Below are 27,723 nucleotides of genomic sequence, written 5' to 3'. Positions count from 1 at the left end.
TACATCATAAGAAACTAGTCAATTTCTGGAGAGTCACTTGAGGCAATTTGCATATAGAATGTTTATTGCAGGATGGCAGCTGTGACTGAATAAACGCTGCCAGTCCTTGTGCATGTTGCCTCTCGTCTCTGTCCAGGCTACCAGCATCTGGAAGTTGTGGCCATGCTGCATTAAGAAAAATGATTCAAGGGATTAAGATACACTGTTAAATCTTTCCCACAAAGTTTATATCATTTTGACTTAATTTGCAGCTAATTGATGTAGTCCTGTTTGAGGTTTCTTTGAGTCCTCTTAAGGGACTCTTTCAACATCAAGAGAAATAAATGCTTTCTCCCAACTCCAGAACCTTCCTTTTCTTTTCCTTTGTTCTGTTTTTTAAAAGAATAAATTCATCCCGTCTGTACACACCGAGATCCTGTCCCATTTCATTGTGCAAAACAGCTTACTGTGAAGCCTTCTTTACAACTGGATTCTGGGGAAGCTTTTAATTACACACTAAGGGGAGGGGGGATTCATGTGCATGAAAGAATGATGAAAATGCTATGAAAAGTGACAAGGAGTAAAAGAGAGGATAATATGTCAAATTAGAAAGGCAAACAGACACATTTCTTTGACTTCATTCTAGATGGAAGAAAGAGGGAGTATGTACAAACCACCCTGCAAACAGAAGGTTTCTTTTCCCTGGCAGCCCTGGGAAAGGATGGGGGCGGGGGAGTGCAGAGCCAGCCCACAGGTTGCAGCTCCTGTGAATTTCCTGGTCCAGATAGAATGAGAGCAGTAGACCAGCTCCGCTTTCGCTTCCAGTTGCCTTTGAGGTCTGGTCCTGATGCTGAGCAGCCTGAGAGCTCCGCCTCTTTCCTGACTGCCTTCCACAGGCTCCCAGTGTTTCTCAAGAGCAAATGTCACCAACTGAGGTTGGTCTTCCACTTCTTGCAGGTCTAAATCAGTTCTCCCAGCTGTATTTGCTCAGGGCATCCTGGGGGTTTCCTTCCTGGCTCCCATGCCGTCTGTAAATATGCATTGACTTGTGTGCTTACTGGTTTTCCTGTCCTGACTGTACCTCCCTGCCAGGGCTCTGCTGTGGCTCCCTAGCACCTAGAACAAGTGCCCAGTACATCCTTGGTGACAGATTAGCGAACTTCTTGGTTTTCTGAGGAAGAATCATCACCACTCCCATCTCTGCCTTGTCCCAGCAGAATTCTACAACAGCTTGATTTCCATCTGTCTCCATTTTACTTTCTCACTCCCCTCCTCTGTCCTTCCCTCCTTCCCCTATTCATTTGTAACAACTTTATTGGTTTCCTTGTTTTTTTCTCCCATGTTGCTCTAGAAGGAAACAGATGGGTAGAGGATTTCAGATGAATACTGAATATCACATCCCCATTGATGAGATCATTTCAGACTTTTCTAAAATTACTCTTCATGGTTGCATGGCCAGGGAGAAAATATCCCTGGGTTTTTGAGAGTGGGGGCGGGGGTGCTGCTGCCAGATTTAAATTGTTATTAAAGAGACAAAGACTCACCAGGGTAAAGCTTCTGGAAAGTTTTCTTTAGCAATAGAGTATATTCATTAAATAGCATTTACCTGGAGGTATGCTGGGAGAGAACTCCTTCTGTGTGTGCGTGTGTGTGTTGTGTGTGTGTGTGTGGTTACTTGTCATTGTGTCTAAATGTCATATCTGGGAGAAATTATCTTCCTTTAGGCATTTCCAATAGCATCTGCCTTGGGACTGCCAATAGAAGATTACTCAGCCCCAGAAAGAATATTTTAATGGCTCATATAAATAGAATTAATGGGCTTTCTTGATGGCTCAGTGGTAAAGAACTCACCTGCCAATGCAGGAGATATGCGTTCAATCCCTGGGTCAGAAAGATCCCCTGGAGAAGAAAAGGGCAACCCACTCCAGTATTCTTGCTTGAGAAGTCCCATGCACAGAGGAGCCTGGTGGGCTACAGTCCATGGGGTTGGAAAAGAATCCGACATGATGTAATGACTAAACAACAATTAATAGCATATGATTGTTTTCTCCTCCCTTTAAAAAATGTGGTCAAATGTGTCAGAAAGGCAATGCCATGCCTTGAGTATATGAAAGACATTCCAGTATTATTGTCTGCTTCTCACATTTGATTATCACAACCCTTACTCTCCAGAAAATGAAGTGGATGTGGGCTTGGCTCCTTCAGAGAAGCAATCTCAACTTTGTCAGCACTAAGCCTGTCTTGTTGTTGAGCCCATCTCTAGCATTGATACTATGAGCTGAGTTGTGAGATTCAAAGATCAAGCGGAGCCTGCCATGGTACTTGGGAGCTAAATCCCCTCTCTTCCCAGTGATGACCATAGCAATTTGACTCTAGGTCAGCCACCTCTCTCTCTCACCTTCATCTCAGCTTAAGAAGGGCTGCCCTGGTGCAAAACTGCAGTGAGTCTCAACATTTACGTGCAGACAGGGAGATCTGTTGGTTACCTAGCAACGTGGCAACAGAAGCATCCTTGTGCTGTTTAGTTTTTCAAGTAATGAAATGATAGTCGCAACATTTTGCATTTAAACAGCACAGTCTCCACGGACCTGACAGTCTGTTGTAAATAGAGAAAAGGAGCCACAAGAACCCGCTCTCCAGGGATGGCTAGCTCCATTTTACAGGTGGCTAAGCTAGAGCAAACACAGTAAAATGAACTTGGGCTCATTTTACATGAGTGGCAGAACTAGCTAGGAAGCATGCAGAACTTCCAACCAATGGAAAAGGCTAAAGAAAAGAATCTGTAAACCAGCTCATTTTTTCTCATTAAACTTTTCAACTCCTAGGGAGTAGAGAATGTGTTCTTCATATATTTTGAAAAGTACTTGCCTGACTGATTGCTAAATTATAGATGAAGTCGGTGGGTAGGTGGTCTGTCTTGCAACCTCAAGGCTGAAAAGAAAATCCACTCTAGCAAGGTTTGCAAAATGTTGTTAGTTTTCTAAAATTGCAGTTATTCTGGGATTGTTTTTTGAAAATGAAATTCATTTCTGATCCGAAGGTTGTTACTGTTACTTGTCCATGCTTTTTTTTTTTTTTTTTGCTAACAGTACTGGCTTTAAAAAATTGGTCCTTTTTTTTTTTTTTTTCCCTGATACTCCTTCCATTGAGAGATGGAGTTTTTTTAATCTTTCCTTGAGTCTGGGTGGGCTTATGACTGATTCAACCCATAGACTATCATGGAAATTATGCTAGATGGCTTCCTAGGCTGATTCATAAAAGGTGATACAGCTTCCCCCCTGTTCATTGAAACATTCACGTTGGGAGCCCAATGAATGAAGTCCAGCTATTATGAGCGCACCATACTGTGGGGAAACCCAAGTCACTCTGTGGGGCTATGCATAGGCATTTTGGTTAACCATCCCAGCTGAGCTCAGCCTTTAAGTCATTCCCACCCAGGAACCAGATTATTTGAGTGAAGAAAACTTCAGATAATTATGCTGCTTCCCCTCCACCCCACTACTCCACGCATTCCCATGGTCACATCAGAAACCCCAGACATTGCAAAACATAATAGTCATTCTTTCTGTACCTTTCTAAATTATCTGTAAGAATGATGAGCAGTTTTGATACCTACCCACACCTTCAGCTGAGAGCCTTGGTTGACGGGTTCTTTGCTTGTGTGTTTCAAAGTATTGTTTATGCCATGTGCTGCCTTGATCCTGGTTATCCTGAAGAATACCCACTTCTCACATTCCAGCTGGCTGAGCTGGGTTGGAATTCAATCCGGCTGGCTTGCCAGGTAGCCCTTCAGTCCTGACTGAGGTCTTTGGGAGGCTGCTGTCAAGTGTAGAGAAGAAAAACAAGTCACATCTACCCAGCTGTGACCGATGGACTCCTGAGAACTGCAGTTGTGTAGACCCTGTGTCCTGAGTGATGGGCCATGGCCACTCAACTGTGTAGTCTCACGTCCAAAAATGCACAATTCAGTCCTTTCTTTATGTGTGTGCATTTGCATTTGCTCACTGAGGCATTTCCGTGGTGCTCAGGATGGTGCATTATTTTTGAAGGGGAATTTTTGGTTTCAACGCTTCTTGGAGACTTGCAGAGGAAACCTGCTGAATCACCACAGGTGGCCAAATGCTGTGGCCAGAGCTGACGTCTGATGGGGTTTCTGATGGAGAGGCCGTCGACAGTGCCAGCCTCAGGCATCTGTGAAGGGGTGAGGAGGTCTTATTAGGAAAGAGTGCTGCCTTCTGGGACCCTACTTGTCATCCTGGTGGTGGTTGTTTAGTCACTAACTTGTGTCTGACTCTTTTGTGACCCCATGGACTGTAGCCCTCTAAGTTCCTCTGTCCATGGGATTTCCCAGGCAAGACTACTGGAGTGGGTTGCCGTTTCCTCCTCCAGAGGATCTTTCTAACTCAAGGACTGAACCCGAGTCTCCTGCATTGAAGGTGGATTCTTTACTGTCTGAGTCACCTTTTTTGGTTACAGAGAAAATACCTGGGCTGTTAGATACACCTAGGTTTGAAGCCAAACTTGCCATCTAGATACCGTTTGATCTTGGGTTCCTGAGTCTGCTCTTCCCCATCCCTGCCATGGAAATGAAAATAATGCTTAAATCAGGGTTGCTGGAAGGATTAAATGAGCTCATTGCATGGCACAGGGCTCAATAAAATGTCCTATCTGAAAATACAAGTGCCACATCAAGGGTTTCTGTAATACAATGAGTGCTTATTAGTGAGTGCTCACTCATCACCAAATGATAATTAAAGCAAGGATTGGCAGGAACTAAGTGGAGAGGGTCAAAGGGGAGAGAGAGAATCTGGTAGAAATGGGTAAGAACACCAAAGACACTGATTTTCTCACCTCACAGCTTACCCAGATGTCTGGCCTTTTATGGAAAACTAGTATATATCAGATCAGATCAGATCAGTTGCTCAGTCGTGTCCGACTCTTTGCGACTCCATGAATCGCAGCACGCCAGGCCTCCCTGTCCATCACCAACTCCCAGAGTTCACTAAGACTCACGTCCATCGAGTCAGTGATGCCATCCAGCCATCTCATCCTCTATTGTCCCCTTCTCCTCCTGCCCCCAATCCCTCCCAGCATCAGAGTCTTTTCCAATGAGTCAGCTCTTTGCATGAGGTGGCCAAAGTACTGGAGTTTCAGCTTTAGCATCATTCCTTCCAAAGAAATCCAGGGCTGATCTCCTTCAGAATGGACTGGTTGGAGCTCCTTGCAGTCTCAAGAGTCTTCTCCAACACCACAGTTCAAAAGCATCAATTCTTCTAGTATATATATATACACTAGTATATATAGAGTTGGCCAAAAAGTTTTTTTGGGTTTTTCTATAAGATCTTAAGGAAAAATCCTAATGAAACTTTTGACTAACCATATATGTATGTGTATATACACACACACACACACACACACATTATATACATGTAATATATATAATGTATATATGTTAAATATATATTTTAATCACTTCTAAGGTATATATACATAATACATATAGTATATAAGTATACTATGCATATTATGTATATATATGTATTATGTATATACATTTAATATATATTTTTAAATCAATTCTAAGGTACACTTTAAATATCTAAGGTACACTTTTTAATATCTCTGAATTTTGAATTCATTTGACAATTTATGGCCTTATAATTACAATTTTATATGACATATGAATACGAACATATTTCATAATTATGGCATCTTAGTTTTGATGAATATAGTAATACTTTTATTAACAACAATGGTTCATTAGGATCTCTTAGAACTGTACCGTCCAAAACTGTAGCCAAAACTGTGAATTTTGAGCACTTGAAGTGTGGCTGGTACAAATGATGATGTGCTGTAGCACAAAAAAGTTACCAGAGGCTGGAAACGTCTATATGAAAATAAATAATGCTAAAATATCTCCTTAATACTTTTTTGTTGATTATGTGTTGAAAATGCTAATACTTCGGCTATATTGGATTAAATAGACTGTATTATTAAAGTTGATTTCATCTTTTTATTTTTCAAGATCACTAGAAACTGTTAATTTCCATATGGAGACAACTTTTCTTTTCTCCTGGAAGTGTTGCTTTAGAACAAAGGTCTTGGAAGCCATCTGCTGTGACCACCCTGTAGAAATGGATACACTTCAACACTAAATTTGGTTCAAATGTTGAGACTGATTAAGCCACATCTCAAGAGGGGAGGAAAAACTTTGCTAGTCACATAATGAGGCACTCCTGGGAGAGCAGAGTCAGTCCTGGGTGGTTCCAAAAATAGCCTGAGAGCTGAGGAATGGGAGACTGGTTGTGGTTTTTGTAGCCTTTTGGGGATAGAACTGGGTTCCCATGTGCTGGCAGAAGCTTGAGTGACTTGAAAGTCCTTGGAGGGAACATCTGGGATTTCTTTTCAGCTTTTCCAGATGTGGGGCAGAAGGGGAAGAGGGAAAGAGAAAGTTAAAAGCTGTCAATTCCAGGACTTCCCTGGTGGCGCCGTGGATAAGAATCCACCTGCCAATGTAGGGGACTTGAGTTCAATCCCTGATCCGGGAAGATCCCACATGCTGAGGAGCAACTAACCCCGTGTGCCACAGTTACCAAAGCCTGTGCTCTAGAGCCCACATGCTGCACCTACTGAAGTCCATGGACCTAGAGCCTGTGCTCCACAGCAAGAGAAGCCACCGCCACGGGGAGCCACCGCCTCGGGGAGCCACCGCCTCGGGGAGCCACCGCCTCGGGGAGCCACCGCCGTGAGGAGCGCACGCACCACTATGAAGAGTAGCCCCCACGAACCACAACGAGAGAAACTCAGCACAGCCAAAAATAAATAAATAAATATTAAAAAAAAAAGATATAATGCTAAAAGAAAACCAGACTGTCAATTCCAACTGCTGATCATAAAAGAGCCAGACTTCTTATTACATGATCTAATCTTGTGCCTTCATTTTACCAAGGAGCACCCAGACACAGAAAGGGGAGGTGACTTGCCTGAGGTCTTCAGCCAGCTAGTGGCAGTGCTGGGCTGGGATCAAGGCCCCTGGAGATCAGAGATTTTTCCTCTCCTTCACCGCGCTTTGGGGAAAGTTTCCTTGGAGGACAAGGAAATTCTTTCTCCAGGGGACAATAGTCTCCATGTTTTGTGGATCTGTTGGGAAGAAGGAGTGCTGAAGGATGGTAGTCAGGCTTGGCATCAACCACACATCCTGCTCACCACCACCCCGCCCCCCTACCCTGTCCCCCCTACTAGGGCAACTCCAGGCCAACTTGGCTGATATTTGATGATGAGCTGGTTCAGCAAAGGGACTTAAAAAGTAAATAAAACTCAACATAAAATCAAAAGGAAATCAAGAGTTGAAAACAAATCAAAACAGAAAACCCCAAAACACAAACAAATCTGTGAGAACAGAGTGGGCACTGTGTGCTCACTCTTTTGGACGTCAAAGTGGCTTTGAGTCAGGTCAGCAGGAAGCTCTCACACCTACATTCTACATGAGGATTAAAAACTTCCGTGAGAGGTTGTGAGTCTAAGGACAGGGAGTTCCCATTGCAGGTGCAGAGCTAAACTGCTTTACAGAGGAAAGGGAATAAGCTCATTGGGGTTTGTTTGAATACATCCAGGAGACTCATTTTAAGTGCACAGTGTGCATTTTGGAAACTTGAGTACTTAGGAGACAGTGCTTTTAAGCCAGAGTACTTAAAAACAGGGAACCGGTTTTAAAATCTGAATCTTTGCCTGGATCTTGGCTTCTCTGAAGTGTGAGTAGTTTTGCATTTTCTATTTATTGTATCATACAAAAATTATTCTGAATTTGTGTTGATTTTTCTGGTTTTCTTCCACCCTGGGGAGTCAAGCAAGCTTATCAGTGGAAATGACTTTGGATAGAGTCACCAACAATAACCAATTCCAGCTGATATTTGCTGGGATGCTGGCACACTCTCTGCTGCCTTCCAGGAAGAGCAAAGGATGGAAGGGGTCGACTGAGAGGCAGATAAAAAGCTCCTCCTGGATCACAGCCAACCAAGAGAATTCCATCAGTGTTTGCGTGTAGAGTCAGCTCACAATTGTCTGGCAAATGGGAATGACAGACAGAAAGAGGTAGAAGTCGTGGATGATATCCAATTACTTATATTTAGCTTTGAACTGCCTTTTGTTGGGTTGTGCTTTTAAAATTTTTTATTTTATTTATTTGGCTGTGGCAGGTCTTGGTTGCAGCAAGCAGGATTTCCATTGTGGCGAGTGGTCTTGGTTGCCCCATGGCATGTGGGATCTTAGTCCCCGAACAGGCATCAATCTTGTGTTCCCTGCACTGCAAGATGGACTCAACCACTGCTTCACCAGGCGTGTCCCTTGAGTGGTGTCTTTTAAATATAGAGAATGAATTTTGTGGTTACAGCAAAACCAATATATATCAAATTATACATTCTATGCCAACCCTGGGGACACGACTCGTTATATTGTCTCTATTGATTTTATTATTTACTATCTGAAGGGCTTTTTATGTTTGGAGAGGAATACTTGCTACTACCTATCTTCCTTTCATGCTCAATTTATTAACTTATTGGATTTTATAAAACAATAACCATTAGAAGTGATTAAATAATTAATATTCTAAATATGTGTGTGTGTGCATGCTCCAGTCATGTTTGACTCTTTTGTGACCCCATGGACTATAGCTCACCAGGCTCCTCTTTCCATGGAATTTTCCAGGCAAGAATACTGGAGTGGTTTGCCATTTCCTCCTGATTCTAAACAGTTGCATGCTATTTGATACAACTAATACATCAAAATTGATGAATTTGAGAAGATATCCCCCCTGAAACTTAGAAATTTATTTGATTAAATGCTTTCACAAAGTAAATCTTCACAGGTCCTTGTATTAGGATTCTCCTAAATGCTCTAAACATCCAAGAGGGAGATAAAACACAGAGAATATCACAATGATCGCAGTCCTATTTTTCTACTTACAGTATTGATTTCAGTGTTTTATTGATTTCAGTGTTTTCTACCCAAATCTGTGTCCTCATTCTCACTTGTGTTCTTATACCTTCCCAAAGTAACAATAACTTCATCAGACCAACTTAGAGGGCAGGCTCTGGGATGGACCATTGGTTCTTGGTCTGGACACAGGACCTGTTTTTTAAGTTCAAGATGATTTAAACCAGAACCCTGGTCAATGGCTCTGGCTGGTCCACCTTTTAATTGTTCATCCTGCTAGTCATGAGATTTTAGGTTCATGATGTTTTTAGACTTCTGATATATGTTGTCTTTCTCACTGCCCTGCCATCATTATTTATTGACCAGATCTTTAAGTCTTATTAAAACATAGCTATGCTTTCCTAGAATCTCATTTTTATTAATAAGCGCATTGACAAGATCAGGTTTGTGTAGTGAGTTCTCTTTAGGCTGTGTGGTGGATGCTGTGATATGCTTTCCAGCTCCTCCCTTAGGAACCGGGGAACACATTCCCCAGCAGGTAGGTGTGCTGCCTGTTGATGGCTCAGCAGAAACTGTCCTTGGACAAAGGGAGGTCGGTGCAGAGGTACAAAGGTTGATCCCTTGGCTTCAATATTGAAAATCTTCAATATAGGAGCTATTCTAGTTCCACAGCTCCCCACGGATTGGTTTAGGTCTTCCTTCCTCGAATCACAATTCAAATACCCACCCCACCCCCTCTCTCACCCCACACCATTCTGCTTTCCTTACTTGCTTATAGGAGTTGTTTCCAACAAGACACCCTAATCAACCTCAATTTCAGAGTCTTTTTCCAGGAAGCTCACCTACAAAGGTTGGTCTCAGACATAGTCCTAGCAAGTAGAAGCCAAAAGAAAGGATTCTGAGGACTTCCCTGTGGTCTAGTGGTTAAGAATCCACCTTCCGATGCAGGGGTCATAGGTTTAATCCCTGGTTGGGGAACTAAGATCCTACATGTCCTGGAGCAACACAGCCTGTGCCCTGCAATTTCTGAGCCTGAGCACCGGAGCCCCCATGCTCTCTGGCACTGCCACTAGAGAGAAGCCTGTGTGCCGCAACAGAAGATCCCAGATGCCACAACTAAGATCGGATGAGACTAAATAAATATTTTAAAAAAGAACTGCCCAAAAGAAAGACACGATTTTGGAGCTGGATCACTTGCTAGGTGGCAAGGAGGACCCCGTCACTGCTACTAGCCCCCTAATATGTGGTGCAGTTGCTGGTGGGGAACTGGGATGGGATACCGGTGGAAGGGAATTCACTAGCAGTTGCAATAGCTCGGCAGTCAAGCGGTTCAGGGAAAGCAAGTATTCTTTTAGGATTATAGAACTGAATAGTGGGTGGTTGGAGACATCAAGGCACTGAGAGCAGGAAAGGCTTAGGGTGATTCATCACCCATTTCAGATGAAGGGTGAAAAGCAGAGGGCCTCCTTGGCAGCATATGGAAAGATTCTCACTTCCTGTAGCCAAAGGGCAGAAAACACTCAGCATCATCAAATCTAAGACCTAATTTTAAGAGTGATGGTGATCCAGAAGAGGTTGAATTCTTAAACAGGGCATGACAGCTACCTCGGGGTCCTGATGAGAAAGGTGGGACTCTGCAACTTGGAATGGGGTCACCTGGGTTGATGTAATTAGACTCTTAATCTCCAGAATCTCCTGAGTCTCTGAGCCTATAGATATGGTCAAAGTCCTCACTATTAAAGACTAATGTGGCCCCTTTCTTGAAGACAAGGAGGACGTCTCTGCCTTGAAAAGCAACATACCCCAGCCACTCCCAGGATCTATTTCTACCTCTTCTTTAGACCAATAGCTAGAGTTAGGTCACAGTATCACCTGACCAAAGAAGAGATGTGCTTGCTGGGGGAGGAGAGGGAGCAGCTGTACCTGGTCAGCACGTGGTACCGAGAGTTGGAAGAGTATGCATGGGAGGCTGGATCAAGTGGGGATGAAGGTGAGGAGGAAGTACAAGGTTGGTTAAAGGGGAGTTTATAGGTAGGGAAACACCTCACAGGATTACATGATTTAACACCTTGGCAAGTGGGACTTGCCACCCTGGGGAGTGAGACTGATAAGCTCTTAGAATGCTCTTAGAAGCTTGGAGAAAGTGATGGTCTAAGTACATGGAGTAGAAATTCCAGAACTCTGTGGCAGATGGTGGAAGGGATCAAAGGCTCAGAGAATTGAGTATGCTAGAGAGAATAAACTGAGTAAGGATTTAAAAAAGTACTAGTGGATTACATCCCATGAGAAAGCCAGAAGAATAAAGGTTGAGCTGGTCAGAGGACATGAACATCACTGAGAAGTTCAGTAGTGGCTGTATTCTGAAGGCCAGTGCTGATGTTAATAGAAGGTGGTGCTGTTGGAGCACCTAGTTCAGCGCTAACAATGGGGCTGATAGGATCCACAGTACTTCACCATCAAAAATGCGTGCATGCTAAGTCGCTTCAGTTGTGTCCAACTCTTTGCGATCCTGTGGACTGGACTGTAGCCCACCAGGATCCTCTGTCCATGGGATTCTCCAGGCAAGAATACTGGAGTGGGTTAGTATGCCCTCCTCCATGGGATCTTCCTGACCCAAGGATCAAACCTGCATCTCCTGCAGCTCCTGCATTGCAGGCAGATTCTTTACCTCTGAGCCACTGGGGAAGCTGTGAGGAGGGAACAAAAATCATAATTAATGGTAAGATCAAAATGGCATTCAGAAGCCCTGACCTACTGAGAGCGATGGAGATAGTAACTTGTAGCAGAAAGTGAAGAGGAACTAAAAAGCCTCTTGATGAAAGTGAAAGAGGAGAGTGAAAAAGTTGGCCTAAAGCTCAACATTCAGAAAACGAAGATCATGGCATCTGGTCCCATCACTTCATGGGAAATAGATGGGGAAACAGTGGAAATAGTGTCAGACTTTATTTTTTGGGGCTCCAAAATCACTACAGATGGTGACTGCAGCCATGAAATTAAAAGACGCTTACTCTTTGGAAGGAAAGTTATGACCAACCTAGACAGCATATTCAAAAGCAGAGACATTACTTTGCCAACAAAGGTCCATCTAGTCAAGGCTGTGGTTTTTCCAGTGGTCATGTATGGATGTGAGAGTTGAACTGTGAAGAAAGCTGAGCACTGAAGAATTGATGTTTTTGAACTGTGGTGTTGGAGAAGACTCTTGAGAGTCCCTTGGACTGCAAGGAAATCCAACCAGTCTATCCTAAAGGAGATCAGTCCTGGGTGTTCATTGGAAGGACTGATGCTGAAGCTGTAACTCCATTACTTTGGCCACCTGATGAGAAGAGTTGACTCATTGGAAAAGACTCTGATGCTGGGAGGGATTGGGGGCAGGAGGAGAAGGGGACGACAGAGGATGAGATGGCTGGATGGTATCACTGACTCGATGCACATGAGTTTGGGTGAACTCTGGGAGTTGGTGATGGACAGGGAGGCCTGGCATGCTGCAATTCATGGGGTCGAAAAGAGTTGGACATGACTGAGTGACTGAACTGAACTGAACTGAACTTGTAGCAACCTTGCAGGTGAAATAGATGGACAGCCACAAAGGATTGCTCAATCCATAGGATCAAAAGAAATCAAGGCTAGATTATCAGGAGGTTGAGGGAACTAATTTAATAAAAATTCATGATATCCCTTGTCTAGTTTCCAGGCCTGAGTCAGTTTTTGTTTTAAAAGATATTTGTTTATTCTGCTGCTCTGGGTCTAAGTCATGGCAAGCAAGATCTTTTGGTTTTGTCATGTGGGATCTAATTCTCTGACCAGGGATTGAACCAGGGCCCCCTGCATTGGGAGTGTGGTGTCTTAGCCACTGGACTTCCAGAGAAGCCCCTGAGCCAGTTTTTGGACTTAGAATTTGTCAAATGCAGGATAGGCAAAGTTCCTAGGAGGAATGGCTCTGCAACACCACATCAGGGGAATATGATATAATTCCTCTGGGTAATGATTCCCCAGAGAGCCTCTAATTGTTTACTCAGTTAACTGTGCACAGGATAAAGGGGGATACCCAAACATTTCTAAGACTGTTGGCACCAGAGTCCAACAGTCTTAGAAATTATACCTGGGGTCCCTTCCTCTTTAATAGTGTAGGTCTAACTCATAGAGTACATTGAGTTCATGGACTCATCCAGAAGTTATTTCCCTGGAAAAAACATACTTGATAGTTTGCAGAACCACCATATCTATGCCTTGGCTCTAAGTTTAGAGCTCTTGTAGTGGAAAAGGCAAAGTGGAAGCCTTTGGGGCAGCTGCTGTACTCTTAATGGTCAATCGAGCAGTAGCTTCGGTGGTCCTGAATGCACCACGCCTCCCAGTATTCACAGCTTTGAGTTCGTTGTCTCCTCCAGCACTGAATCTGAGCTTGGGAAAATGGTGATGAGTAGGCATGATGCATGCAAAGCCTTGATATGAGTTTGCACGAAGGGACTTGTCTTCTTGGAATGCTTGCTCTTGGGATCAGCTGCCATATAAAGAAGCTACATGAAGAGGAAACATGGAATAAGGGGGTCCCAGCCTGGCAGCCCTCTCTGCTAAGATGCCAGCCACATGAATGCAGCCATCCTGGACATTCCAATCCCAGCTGACATCTGGCTGCATCTGCATGAGAGACTCCAAGCAAGATCAACAGAGGAATGATCCAGTTAGGCCCATGTTAACTCACAGAGTTGTGCTAAGTAATAAACCAGTTGCTGTTTTAATTCCCATATTTTGTGGTAACCTTATTCAACAACAGATAACTTAAGCATCAGTTCAGTTGCTCAGTGTGTCTGACTCTTTATGACCCCAGGGACTGCAGCATGCCAGGCCTCCCTGTCCTTCACTAACTCCTGGAGCTTACTGAAACTCATGTCCATCGAGTCAGTGATTGCCATCCAACCATCTCATCCTTTGTCTTAACTTAAACATGTGTGAGTTAAACATTGGCACGAACAATCATTTCAGTCATGTCCAACTCTTTGCAACCCCGTGGACTGTAGTCTGCCAGGGTCCTTTTGTCCATGGGATTCTCCAGGCAAGAATACTGGAGTGGGTTGCCATGCCTTCTTCCAGGGATCATCCCTACCTAGGGATCATACCCATGTCTCCTGCATCTCCTGCACTGCAGATGAATTCTTTACCCACTGAGCCACCTGGAAGTGAAAGTATTAGTCGCTTCAGTCATGTCCAGCTCTTTGTGACCCCATGGACTGTAGACTGCCAGGCCCCTCTGTCCATGGAATTCTCCAGGCAAGAATAATGGAGTGGGTTGCCATGCCCTACTCCAGGGGATCTTCCCAACCCAAGGATCAAACCCACATCTCTTACATCTCCTGCATTGCAAGCAGATTCTTTACCATCTGAGCCCCAAGGCTAGCCCAAATACCTTAAACAACTGTAGATGAAAACTATAACATCTTGGGAGGAATGGCAGAAAAAAGAATAATTGATAAAGACCCAAACCCCCTCAAAGGGCAGAATTTTGAGTCATGCATCCAGTCTGTACTTTTATGGAAGGAGAAATGGTTCAAGGTCAGAATATGAATGGACTCCTGGGCAGTGGCAAACAACCTGACCGATCGGTCAGAGGCCCAGCAGGAGAAAGATTAGCAGACTTGGGACAAAGAAGTCTAAGAAAGAGGTGCCAACTAAAAATTGGCAGCTGCCATCTGCCTCTATAAGGATTAAGCCATTGCAACCGCAGACCTTCAACACCCACTGAAAAAGAGTTTAGGGTGGAGATCAGGAATGAAGCACTCTGTGTGCTCTGGGAAAAACTGGCAGAACAAGCCAACAGAGAGTTAGATATTTTCAGGAGCAGATTTTATGAGCCCTATTTTTGCATCTCCATATATCTAGAAAAGCAGTAAAGTCATTCATAGTGACATCTGGTCCTTGTGATAGGGGAAACCTGCAAAAACGTGTGCTTGACTGCATGTACCCCACTTCACCAAAATCACATATATATTGACTTTTACCCCTACCTCTTGGGAGCAGTTTCTCAAAGGCTGTCTCCTGGGCTATAGTCCTCATTTTGCCCCCAATAAAACTTAACTCACAACTCTCACATTGTGATTTTTTTCCCAGCTGACAGAGGCATATGGGTGGACCTACAGGAATGGCCACAAGGGATAGCTTATGGGTCCTGGAGAACAGTTCATTTCCCTGGTCCAGGCAGCTCCCCTCCATGCTCTGTGTGGGAAGGATCATTCCTAAATTGGATGTCTCTGTCCTTTTTGTACTGGCCTATACCTCCTTAGGAGAAGTAGGTCATTATAAGTCTAAGGTTGAATGACTTTCCTGATGGTTGGGTCTGAGTGTGGTGAGACAAGAGCAAGCCTCCCTTCCTGGAGAATGGACTAGTGTTCAGGTGATTGTGCCATCACTAATGACCTTTTTCTGATCTATTGGTTTGAACGCTAAGGTTTGCACAGATTGTGGACAAGAACTGATGCATCAGTTTTTTCATCCTTAACCATGTCATTGGAATCCAAGAAACATGTCCAGAGATAGCCTGGGTCACACTGCAATTTATAATTATTTGAGGTAGAATATCTTGGGCTTTCCAGGTGGCGCTAGTGGTAAAGAACCTGCCTGCCATTGCAGAAGACATAAGAGATATGGGTTCAGTTCCTGGGTTGGGAAGATCCCCTGGGGAAGGAAATGGGAACCCACTCCAGTATTCTTGCCTGGGAAATCCCATGGACAGAGGAGCCTGGCGGGCTATAGTCTGTAGGGTTGCAAAGAGTTGAACACGACTGAAGAGACTTAGCATGCATGCACACAGAGTATTTTATCTTTCCCTTATTGAAACAGCTGAGTAGGTGGTTGGCTTGACCTTTAATTTGAGTAGGTACCTGGTCACCTTCCCAGCTCATGCTTCATAGGGAAGGACTCCTATCCTCACAGGGGTCTCATCCTGCCTGCCAGGTTTATTCTCCCGATGCTGCATTTCTGACCATGGTTGATTGGAGCTAGGATGGGCACCTGACCCACACCACATCAACCATATTCTTTGTCCTGGGAACTTTGAATTGAGACTATGACCTCATCAGTCTTTTCTGGTCTTTTGAAGCTAGAGGACAGGGTCTCAGGAGCTGGGACACATTCCCCCTCTGCTCACTTAATCACAGAGAAGCATCAAAGACTGGTCTTCAGTAGGAAAAGAGAAGCAGATTCCATAGAGCTGTCCTCTTTTTGGCTTCTAGATCCATCTTCCTTTTGCTTCCTGAATATTCTTATATCTTTATAAGAATTCTTATATCTTATATCCTTATTCCCATGTCTTAAAAGATGAGTTAATTAATTTATTGGTTAATTTAATTGACTGCTTTGGTCTTCCTTGCTGTGCGAGGGCTTTCTCTAGCTGCAGTGAGCGGGGACTACGCTAGCTAAGGTGCACTGCTTCTCACTGTGGTGGCTTCTCTTGCTGCAGAGCCTGAGCCTTAGGCATGTGGGCTCAGTGGTTGTGGTGCCTGGGCTCAGCTGCTCCACGGCATGTGGGATCGTCCTGTACCAGGGATTGAATTCTTGCTCCCTGTATTGGCAGGTGGACTTCCAAATATTGGTCCACCAGGGAAGTCTCCTATATCTTATATCTTTACATTGACTTGAGTTATTGTCTGTGACTTAAAACAAAAAAGATTTAACTAGCAGAGACCCATTTTCCCAAATGGACTTCTGGTGCCTGGATGTTGCTTCTTGATTTTTTCCCTTCCTCCCTTCTCTCCCTCTCTTTCGTTTCCTTTTTTGTTTTTAATTTATCCCCCAAGACTGCTTTATGACCATGTGTTCAGGTTACAGAGAATCCCTGTTCTAACCTAAAGCTGTTTTCTTGCCAGGAATCCCAAAGCTACAAACTCTCAGGTTTGAGGGCTAAATTAAGTTGAAGGGTATACCTTCCAGAGTATAGCGCACAACATATTATCTGAAGAAACTAAGCAAAATCATTGTTCTTCCCTAAAGGCAGTCTCCTCTTAGTTAAGGATGCATGTCTAGTTCCATTTGCATGATCTTCAACAGCTCTTTTCACTGAGAAGGGAATAACAAACACCTAGAGACAAGGGACTGGCACTCCACTCCAGTACCTGGAAAATCTCATGGACGGAGGGGCCTGGTGGGCTGCAGTCCATGGGGTCGCTAGGAGTCAGACACGACTGAGTGAATTCACTTTCACTTTTCACTTTCATGCATTGGAGAAGGAAATGGCAACCCACTCCAGTGTTCTTGCCTGGAGAATCCCAGGGACGGGGGAGCCTGGTGGGCTGCCATTTATGGGGTCGCACAGAGTCGGACACGACTGAAGCAACTTAGTAGCAGCAGCAGCAGCAGAGACAAGGGACAACAAGAGGGCCTTTCATACGAGTTTCTTCATCTTTTCTCAAGGTTCTTTAATAGAGAAGAAGAGAGACTTGACAGTCCCTCCACCTGTCAGTCCAGGAGAGGTAAGAATGAGACACGTTTGTTTAAATATATTTGATAAATATTCACTCAAATTCAATAGTCTTGCCTGTTATGGCCAAGAGAAAACAAAAGCCTGGAAATAGGGCACATTTTCAGAAATAGGAAGATTGTTGGATAAAGTATGATCACCCACACTTTACAGAATTGAATGATTATTGAAAAGAATAGTTATTAAAAGAATGGTTAGGGACTTTCCTGGTGGTTCAGTGGCTAAGACTCCAAGCTCCTAATGCAGGTTCAATCTCTGGTCAGGGAACTGGATCCACATGTGGCAATTAAGGCACGGCATTGTGAAAAGACAAAAAAAAAGTTAGTAAAAACATTGACTTTTGATACGGTTAGTGATATGTATTACAGTAAGAGCAAAGGCAATGCATTACCCCACCCCCACTCCTCTGGTAAGTCTAACCCTTTCCATGATTTTTAGCTGGCCACATTGCTGCCAGGGGAAAAGACTACATTTCCCTGCTTTCCTTGCAACAAAGTGTAGTCAGCGTGACCAGATCCTAGTTAATGAAATACGAGGAAGTGAGATGGGCAACTTCTGTGCTGTGTTCTGAAATTAGAGGGGTGGGGGCATATCCTTTCTGCTTTCTTTCCTCCATCTTCTTTCCTGAACATGGCCATGATGGCAAACTGAGGCCATGTGGAATAGCAGTACTGCTTGGGCAGGATGGGTAACAAGATAGAAAACCTTGGCTGCCTGGCCCATAGTTTGGAGCAGAGTTCCACAAGGCCCCTTGACCCTCTGCCTAGAAATTGTTAAATCAGACAGAAACTTCTGTCTTCTTAACATGGATCTCTGTTATCTGCAGCCAGGCTTATTAATACCTTACATAAAGTAAAAAAAAATTTTCAGTTGTAATGCGTGTAGGATGATATGATTTTAAAGTATATGTGAAAGAATATCTGTTCCTACAAGACGGTGGAGTAGAAAGACTTGTGAGAACTCCAAAACTGCAACTAACTCCTGAACAGCCATCGACAGAAAAATACTATTGGAGCTGAAGCTTCAATACTTTGGCCACTTGATGTGAAGAACTAATTCACTGAAAAAGACCCTGACGCTGGGAAAGATTGAAGGCAGGAAGAGAAGGGGACGACAGAGGATGAGACGGTTGGATGGCATCACTGACTCGATGGGCATGAGTTTGAGCAAGCTCTGGGAGTTGGTGATGGACAGGGAAGCCTGGGGTGCTGCAGTCCATGGGTTCAAAAATGGACAGGACTGAGTGACTAGACTGACTGTGAAAGAATCTGATCTGCCTTGACAATGTTTAAATGATCATGAAGAAAGGTGTGAAAGTATATGGCCAAACTTCTAACTTTGATTTCTTAAGAGGTGGGGTGGAGAGGAAGTGTTCACACTTTTAACATGATTTTTTGAACTTATAACAATCAAATTTTTTTTAATTTATAGAAAAAATTACTTCAAGCCTTTCTGAAATAGAAGTAGCTAACATGAAGGTTTTACTTAAACAATGCAATTGAAAGCTTTTAGGGTAAAAGTTCAGGAGCAAAAACCCAGCCTGTTATTTTGCCATGACAGAACGCTATATCGGCCTGAGATTTATGTTTTGGGCTATTCTTTTTTTTTAAAACTACCTTCCTTTTAAAAAAATTATTTATTCTGTTTTGGTTTTTTTTGGCTGTACTGGGTCTTTGTTACTGCACAGGGGCTTTCTCTAGCTGAGGTGAGCAGGGGCTACTCTCTGGTTGCAGTGCACGGGTTTCTTATTGTGTTGGCTTCTCTTGTTGCGGAGCACAGGCTCTAGGCACATGGGTCTCAGAAGTTGCAGCAGGTGGGCTCAGTAGTTGTGGCTCGTGGGCTTAGGTGCTCTGAGGCCTGTCGGGTCTTCCTGGACCAGGGATGGAACCCATGTCTCCTGCACTGCAAGGCAGACTCAACCACTGGGCCCCCAAGGAAGCCCTAACTGCCTTCTTAAGGCCCAAAGAGATCTGTTTACCACAGAGCTTTTTCTTTTTTTTAAAAAATACACTTTTATTTTATTTTCTGGTTGTGCTATGCAGCATGCAGAATCTTAGTTCCCCAACCAGGGATCGAACCCATGCCCCCTGCAATGAAAGCGTGAATCTCAACCACTGACCACCACAAAAGATCCTGTGGGGCTATCCTTACAAACTTGTTTATGGATAGAACTCCTGATATGTTTCTTTTATGTCATTGCATAAAGACTACTGGGAAGACTGATTATTTTGTATTGAAAAAAGAGGAAGTGTTGTGTTTTGCACAATATTATCTCTCCATTTGGGGCTTCCCAGGTGGCTCAGTGGTAAAGAATCTGTCTGCTAACGCAGGAGATGAAGGAGACTTGGGTTCCATCCTTGGGTCGGGGAGATCCCTGGAGGAAGAAATGTCAACTCACTCCGGTATTCTTGCCTGGAGAATCCCATGGACAGAGGAGCCTGGTGGGCTACAGTCCATAGGGTCGCAAAGAGTCAGATACAACTAAGTAGGAACACGCATGCATCTCTCTATTTACTTCTATTATGAAGCAACTGTGGGATGAGCTGGGCGGAATGGGTTAGGGGAATAATTAAACATGGGAAGATGCCTCCCTAGTGACTTCTGACTGACTGACCACATGGCCAAAACTCAGAGTGAGAAGAGGTGCCAGAGAGCCTTGAGTTTACTGTCCACAATGAATATAGCAATATCAACCATAGGACACAGGGAGATTAGCACATTTATTGATATGACTCCAATTGGAAATGAAAATTTGGGAATTTTAGACTTTAGAGTCAGTAACCTGTGGCAAACGCTTTCAAATGCTTTTTCTAAGCATCGTTGAGAAATTTTTTTTTTTTTTTTTTTTTTTTTTTGTGTGTGTGCTCCACTCTACCTCACCATTTCTCTAAGGAAGGATTCAGACCACAAAACTATGTTTGACAACAGCTAAACACAGTATTCATTGAACAGAGGAGCTAATTAAATTTTTCCACTTGACCAAGGAAAGGGAACCTAAAAACTTCCTTTGGTTTTCCATCTCTGAATAAAGTGGACAAAATGCACTGAGAAAGGAAGGATGTGGCACAGACACATTTGAAAGGACATCTTTTCCAAGACCAAAATGAAGACAATCCGAAAGGTTCTAAGTAGATTCTAAACAGCATCCTTAAATTGACTTAAATGTCTGGCCCAGTACAAAGAATAAGGCACTTGGAATCAACTAATTGGGGGTTCAAATCTTGATTTTCCACTTATAGCAGTGTCATAGGATGTTGAAATAAAACATTTTTTTTTTATGGCTATCAGATTTGGCCAGGACTTCAAGACTTGAAATTAATATACATTACAAAATGGGGAATGACACCACCATGCAGGACTTGCAGGAAGTTTCCAGTACTATTTAGAAACGTGTATCCTCTCAGCATCAAAAATATAGAAGGGTTGAATAGAGATTAGAAGAAATTTTTATTTGGAAAGGGGGACATTTTTCTCTGACCTCAAGCTCAGAGAGAAGGTCTTCAAAAGGCCCACCAGTGAATTTGACAATGTGTCCTGATGGATTGATGTGTGAGTCATCAAAAGGTAAGAGACTATTGTTGCTTTGCTTTATTGAGAGAGGAGTGAAAAGAAGTTGCTGCAGACGGGATGATATCCACTCCCCAAGCTGACTGGAGCAAAGAAAGTATGTTTCCTTCTGACCAGATGTTGCCCGGGAGGGCTGACTTAGATGCCAACCAGGAAGGTTGCCTGGAAGGGCAAGGTGAAGTCCAGAGAGGGTGCTGTTGGGTCCTGCTGGGTGAGGCTTGTGGGAGAAACCCAGTCTTGGGAGGACCCTGTGAAATACCCACAAAAGCACCCCTCAAAACAAAGAGTCAGTTGCATTGAGCTGCACATCCTAGGAAGCACTGGTGTCAACTGCGTTAATGGTGGCAGTAGGGGTTGTTGTTGTTCAGCCGATAAGTTGTGTCCTACTCTTTGTACCCCATGGATTGCAGCATGCCAGGCTTCCCTGTCCTTCACTATCTCCTAGAGTTTGCTCAAATTCATGTCCATTGAGTTGATGATGCTATCTATTCATCTCATCCTCTGTTGTCCCCTTCTCCTTTTGCCTTCATCCTTTGCCAACATCAAGGTCTTTTCCAATGAGTTGGCTCTTTGCGTTAGGTGGCCAAAGTACTGGAGCTTCAGCTTCAGCATCGGTCCTTCTAATAAATATTTAGGGTTGATTTCCTTGGGATTGCTAAAGACTCGCAGGACTCACATAGTCAGCACTTAACAATCTATAGCTCGCTCAGGAAAAGGATGAAACAGAACATCAGCTCTGTTTCATCCCCCACCCCCGCCCCAGCTCAGGAACCACTGATGTGTGTGCAGAATACTGCGGAAGGATGGAGCCCAGAAGAGAGTCTGAACCAGGGTTTCTCATACTCTGCTGGTCACATGGGTATATTTTTGCTATGCAATCAGCCCTGATGGCTGAGACTTTTGGGGGCTTTCACCAAGACCGGGTGCAACTCACCAACCTCACTGTTACCAATAAACAATGCTGACAAGCTGGTACAAAACACCCCGAACTCCTCAGACACATGGTTGTGAAGTGACGCTATTAATCACACCACAGCATGTCAGTGCCACGCTGATGCGTTTCGTTTTTGAGTAAAATAGCTCAGGTTTATTCCAGGCTTGCTGTATGCTCCCCATGCAGCAGCTCATGATAGTATCTGTCTAATAAGAACATTTCTGCCCTGGCTTCTCCCTGCTCTCTAAGCCTGGAAGAGGTGAACACAACCTAGAGAGTGGTGGGGAACAGAAACTCAAGATGAAGAAACAGAAAAGAATTGACCACACCTGTTTCCTTCTCAAAGCATGTCTATCAGGAAAAAGATGTCATTATAAATAGAACTGAATCTTGTGACTATTCTGTAAGACTAGATATTTTAATTATTGAACTGAGACTATTTTCATGAACTATATGTAGCTGGAAAACTTTTTTTAAAAAAATTGGTGATAATTGAACATAAAAGCATGAGACTTGTCTTAAATTTCATCTAGTGAACGGGGAAAAATTAGGCCCCACAGGATGGGTTTGAATAGAAAATGATCAAGCCACTCATGAGTCTGATTCTTTTCTTAAATGGATTCCATGAGAATATCAGAGGTACAGTTGGACAAGTGCTAAGGAATGTCATAGAAAAATGAGAGATGTTAAATAAGTAAGCATAGGTGATCGAAACTCTCTCTCCCCCACTTCAAACCTAACTAGAAACAAGCACCGGAATTTTTTGCCTTCTTTTTAATTTTAAATTTAAAATTTTTATTGAAGTATAGTTGATTTACAATATCTCAGGTGTACAGCAGAGTGACTCAGCTATACGCTGTGCGTGCATGTGTGATAAGCTGCTTTAGTCATGTCCAGCTCTTTGTGACCCCATGGACTACATAGCCCACCAGGCACCTCTGTCCATGAGATTCTCTGGGCAAGAATACAGGCCATTTCCTTCTCCAGGGGACCTTCCCTACTCAGGAATCAAACCCACATATCCTGCATTGGCAGGTGAATTCTTTACTGCTGAGCCACTAGGGAAGCCCTTATGTATATTTAGCTATTCTTTTTCAGATTCTTTTCCATTATAAGTTATTACAGGATATTGAGTATAGTTCCCTGTGCTATGCAGCAGATCCTTGTTGTTTATCTATTTTATACATATTAACATGTATCTGTTAATCCTAAATCCCATATTTATCCCTCCCCTTTTTTTCTCCTTTGGTAACCACAAGTCTTTTCTTAACAAAGCAAAATGTTTACTTACATCGTTTGGTTTTATGACGAAGGAAAAAGGATTAATATATCAGTTTCATGAGTTTAAGAGCTGGTTTGCAGGATTAAGAAAGATTTTTGAACAGCTGGGAAGACTGCAGGGTTGACACATGAAACATGCTCTTGCAGTTCATTAAGGTGTGTCACCAGGCACGGAATGATAGCTCCTTTCCTCTGGGCCCCTATGGTTGTTAGGTTCAGGACATCCAATGAGGGTGGAAGTGGCTTAAAAGCCAGGTGGGTCCTCGGCATTACTCTTTCTCTGTTACTCTGAAGTTTACGTGAAGACAAGATGGAGAAGGTTCTCCTGACCTGTATAAGGCTTTGTGTGAGCAAGTTCAGTCAGAGAAATAGTGCATTAACTGTAGATTAAAGTGAAGAGGAACTAAAAAGCCTCTTGATGAAGGTGAAAGAGGAGAGTGAAAAAGTTGGCTTAAAACTCAACATTCAGAAAATGAAGATCATGGCATCTGGTCCCATCACTTCATGGGAAATAGATCGGGAAACAGTGGAAACAGTGTCAGACTTTATTTTTCTGGGCTCCAAAATCACTGCAGATGGTGATTACAGCCATGAAATTAAAAGACGCTTACTCCTTGGAAGGAAAGTTATGACCAACCTAGATAGCATATGCAAAAGCAGAGACATTACTTGGCCAACAAAGGTCCGTCTAGTTAAGGCTATGGTTTTTCCAGTAGTCATGTATGGATGTGAAAGTTGGACTGTGAAGAAAGCTGAGTGCCAAAGAATTGATGCTTTTGAACTGTGGTGTTGGAGAAGACTCTTGAGAGTCCCTTGGACTGCAAGGAGATCCAACCAGTCCATTCTGAAGGAGATCAGCCCTGGGATTTCTTTGGAAGGACTGATGCTAAAGCTGAAACTCCAGTACTTTGGCCACCTCATGCAAAGAGTTGACTCATTGGAAAAGACTCTGATGCTGGGAGGGATTGGGGGCAGGAGGAGAAGGGGACGACAGAGGATGAGATGGCTGGATGGCATCACTGACTCAATGGATGTGAGTCTGAGTGAACTCCGGGAGTTGGTGATGGACAGGGAGGCCTGGCGTGTTGCGATTCATGGGGTCGCAAAGAGTCAGACGTGACTGAGTGACTGAACTGAACTGAACTAAAACTGTCTTCACTGATATATGGGAAAAGACCTAGGGAAAAAGGAAGGAGAAAAAACACAAAGCAGTTTTCCCAAAACAGGTCTAAAGGTGAAATTAATATTTCCCTTACATCAATATTTGTTGAAGAGAATGGGGAATAGGGAAAGAAAGAAGAAATGGCATTAAATAATTCTACCTTGTGGTGCTATATTAAAAAAAATTCTAAAAAAGAATAACATATAGAAATAAATTTATAAAAATGGTAGAATTTTGATAGATTGAATATATCCATGGAACTGGCACATAAATAATAATAATAAAAACTAACTCAGAGTATTACCAGGATCCTAGAAGCTCTTTTCAGGAAACTGTCAGTCAGGAGCCCAGAGAAATAGCTCTGTTCTGACTTCTAATATTGTGGCTGCACCTGTGTGGTTAAAAAAGAACCTTACTCCCCAGACACACTTAAGTTTCCTATTACCCAGAAGCTCCAAACTTCTCCCGATTTCTTAATTATTTGTTTTCATAACTAGTAGGAAAAAAAAATTAAGACAATGAGGAATTGAATGAAAATTATCTAACTGATTTTAATTCTTAATGGATTTTATTTTAATTAACTTTAATTTTATTTCTTTGGGGTAAAATCATAAGTGCATATGCCCATAAAAATTTATAAAACTAGTTGCATGCATGCTAAGTCTCTTCAGCTGTGTTCGACTCTTTGCAACCCCATGGACTGTAGTCTGCCGGGCTCCTCTGTCCATGGGATTCCCCAGGCAAGAATATGGGAGTGGGTTGCCATGCCCTTCTCTAGGAGATCTTCCTGATTCAGGGATTGAACCCAAATCTTCTATGGCTCCTGCACTGTAGGAGGATTCATTACCATTGAGCCACTGGGGAAGCCCAAAACTAGTTATGTGTTACCAAAAAAGCTCATCTTAATACATTTTAAGAGGTGGAGATTTTACAGGCAAATTGTACTGTCCTAATTCAAAACGGTTAAAAGCAAAGATTGGAAAATAATCAAAATACCACTACATGGAGAATAAAAATAAACAGAAGACACCTGGTACCATCCAAAATCAAAACTGAAGTTACAATCTATTTAAACACATGAATATAATACATTACCTTAAAACCTAGTAGTCACTGCAAAAACTACTCTCATACAAAAATTCATAGCCTTAAATATCTTTATTATTATAGCCCAGAGAAGGGAATGGCTACCCATTCCATTAGTCTTGCCTGGAGATAGAAGAGCTGAAAATAACATTGCCTATCTTAGAAAAAGATACAATAACTCAAAATAATCAGAAAGTGAGGATTACCATATTTTATCAGTTCTAAGGCCTGCTTCCCTTTTTATTTTGACATCTCTTAAATCAGAATGTGTCCTCAATTTCTGTTGACCATGTAGCCATGTGACCTCTTATTACCTGTGCCTGTAAGAACTTGGCTGTTCTTTCTGGTGGCATGATTGAAATCCCTTGGGATGTCAGTCAAAAAACCATTTAAGGGCTCTTTGAAGAAGGGCTGTGAATACTGGTTGGTACCTTAAATACTTTGAATGACACTTCCAGTAAGAGAGAGCTAGTATCAGCAATTTGGAAGAAAAATCTTGGACACAGTAGTGGAACATTCCTTTAGGAAATGCTGTGTCACTAGCACGGAGGACAAAATTGTGCAGAAAATTTGGAACATTGATGATTGAGTGGATGGTGATTTAAAAGAGCTGGACTCTCAATCAGAAGACGTCTTAGAAGTATCGTCAGTGATTTTATATTTTCTTTTATGGATGCATAGGAGAAATATGATTAAAATTTATGCCTAATGAACTCTAAAAGAGCTCTTCCTGTAAGTACAAAATAAACATTCCAAGTGATAAGAAAGCCTTATGTTCTAGATAGTGTGGAAGTGTTTTATTTCTCTTAGTGGTGTCCCGAAAAATGATGAACTGTGGCAGCCCAGCCAAAATTGAAAGTTATGAAATAGAAAACTGAAAGAGTAGAATGTATAAATAAATGCAAAACTAGATTTTTGCAAAGATTGGTAATGTATACATAATCTCTTCATGAGCTTGATTCAGAACGAAAGTGGGAGAGCAAAATATACAAGATTGGGAGTAAAAAAGGGCTTCCCTTGTGGCTCTGCTGGTAAAGAATCTGCCTGCAGTGTGGAAGACCTGGGTTCAATACCTGGGTTGGGAAGATCCCCTGGAAAAAAGATAGGCTACCCACTCCAGTATTCTGGCCTGGAGAATTCCATGGACTGTATAGTCCATGGGGTCGCAAAGAGTCGGACATGACTGAGCGACTTTTACTTCACAGAAGTAAGAAAAGAGACAGAACTAACAGAGAATGTGGGTTAAAACAGCGAGAGAAGGACTTCTCTGGTGATCCAGTGGTTAGGACTTTCCCTGCTAATGTGGGGAGTGCAGGTTTGATCCCTTGTCAGGGAACTAGGTCCCACATGCCTCATGGATAAAAAACCAAAACATAAAACAGAAGCAATATTGTAACAAATTCAATAAAGAGTTTAAAAATGGTTCACACCAAAAAAAATCTAGTAAGAGAAAATCATTATGTTGCACGTGCAACTATTCAGTAACCTATTTGAAAATCAAGAACAGGGCAAACTTTTTTGGTAGAAGGCTGGACAGTACATATTTTAGGCTTTGTGAGAGGTAAATTGAGGCTCTTATGTAGATATTTAAATAACCATTTTAGTATTTATAGAGAAAGATGTGGCCAAGATGGTAGAGCAGGAAGACCTTAAGCTCATCTCCTTGCATGGGCACACCAAAATTACAATTGTTTACAGAGCAACCATTGATGAAAATGACCTGAAAGCTAGCAGAAAAGATTTTCCACAACTAAAGATATAGCGCGGTCAGCTGCGACGGCGCACATAGCGCAGCCAAGAGAAGTTACCCCACATCCGAGGTCAGGGGCAGCAGCCGAGAGTGCCAGACTGCGACGGTGCAGAAATGGCTGAGAGGAGCTACCCCGCGCCCAAGGTCAGGGGCTGCAGCCGAGAGTGCCAGGCTGCGACAGCTCAGGAGGAGCCGAGAGGAGCTACCCCACGTCCGAGGCCAGGGGCGGCGGCTGGGAGGAGCAACGCCACGTCCAAGGAGCGGTGGCTGCAGGGGCGCAGGAGGGCCTAGAGGAGCTATTCCACATTCAAGGTCAGGAGGGGCAGTGGTGAGGAGATACCCACCTTGTCCAAGGTAAGGAGCAGCGGCTGCACTTTGCTGGAACAGCCGTGAAGAGATACCCCACGTCCAAGGTAAGAGAAACCCAAATAAGATGGTAGGTGTTGCAAGAGGGCATCAGAGGGCAGACACACTGAAACCATACTCACAGAAATCTAGTCAAACTAATCACACTAGGACCACAGCCTTGTCTAACTCAATGAAACTAAGCCATGCCCATGGGGCCA

At 43.2% G+C, this 27,723-nt stretch overlaps 1 long non-coding RNA gene across 1 annotated transcript; it reads left to right on the top strand.

Moving 5' to 3' along the window:
• The first annotated feature begins 803 nt into the window (after positions 1-803).
• LOC129644989 (uncharacterized) lies at positions 804-27,349 on the top strand. Its single transcript, XR_008711105.1, has 3 exons — positions 804-914; positions 17,311-17,369; positions 27,106-27,349. It is a non-coding gene; the product is annotated as an uncharacterized LOC129644989 (long non-coding RNA).
• Positions 27,350-27,723: the final 374 nt, after the last annotated feature.

The sequence above is a fragment of the Bubalus kerabau genome, chromosome 2 (assembly GCF_029407905.1).
Source record: "Bubalus kerabau isolate K-KA32 ecotype Philippines breed swamp buffalo chromosome 2, PCC_UOA_SB_1v2, whole genome shotgun sequence".
In the NCBI taxonomy this organism is placed as follows: Eukaryota; Metazoa; Chordata; class Mammalia; order Artiodactyla; family Bovidae; genus Bubalus; species Bubalus kerabau.
The sequence above is the reverse complement of the archived record's forward strand: the minus strand, read 5'-3'. Positions and strand labels throughout refer to the sequence as shown.